Source organism: Arachis ipaensis, chromosome B09 (genome assembly GCF_000816755.2).
Source record: "Arachis ipaensis cultivar K30076 chromosome B09, Araip1.1, whole genome shotgun sequence".
NCBI classification, from domain to species: Eukaryota; Viridiplantae; Streptophyta; class Magnoliopsida; order Fabales; family Fabaceae; genus Arachis; species Arachis ipaensis.
The window spans coordinates 58,199,514-58,200,495 of NC_029793.2; positions in this window are offsets into that span (position 1 = coordinate 58,199,514).

The following is a 982-nucleotide window of genomic DNA, read 5'->3' on the forward strand; positions in this document are numbered from 1 at the left end:
ACCGGTCGTAGTAATCATAATAAGAATATTGGATTCTAATCATAAAATGATCAAATCTTATGATATTAATAACGCACATTAATTTTAAATATTTTTAGTCATTTTAATTATATTAATTTTAAAAATATTGATATAATTCTAATTCTTATTCATTATCCAATAATAATAATAACTTGAAAAATCCGTATATAATCTATTTCAATTACCCGTGTATTATTATTAAAATTCTATATATTCCTAAATATAAGTCTTGAAAAACACGACATGTCACGGGCTATTAGTATAGAGTTGTTTAGCATTGTTTAGGAAGATATAATAGAATTTATATTTCTAAATCTACTTAATACACTAAAACTGGATTTTCTCCCAACTAATGGAAGTAAAGTGTCGATTTTTCATGAATCTATTTTCTCGCCAAAATGAATGCACTATTTTCGCTTCTAAGTTTATTTTATAAAAATATATTTATTATAATTATACTATAATTAGCATTTAATTAATTAATAGTACATATTATACTAATTTAGAAAAATATCTTTATTATAGTTATATAAAATCAATATTTAATGCATTATTAAACTACTTATCAATTATCAATCGAAAATATTTTTAATTATTTTAATAATAATAATAATAATAATAATAATAATAATAATAATAATAATAATATGATAATTATATGATAATGGCACCGGTTATTAATAACTAATTTATATTTTTCTAAATAAATTTATTTTAGAAAAATATTTTTATTATACTTATATTACAATATTACAATTAATATTTAATGAATAATACATAATTATACTAATTTAAGAACATATCTTTATTATCTATCTATTCTATTTATTCTATTCTATTATATAAAAATCGAATTTTTGCACTTAATGATGGGACTGATGTGGCATACTCTTGAGGTGTTTCCTTATTTATTTTATTTAATTCGTTAAAGCAAATCAATTATAATTAATTAAGTATATCA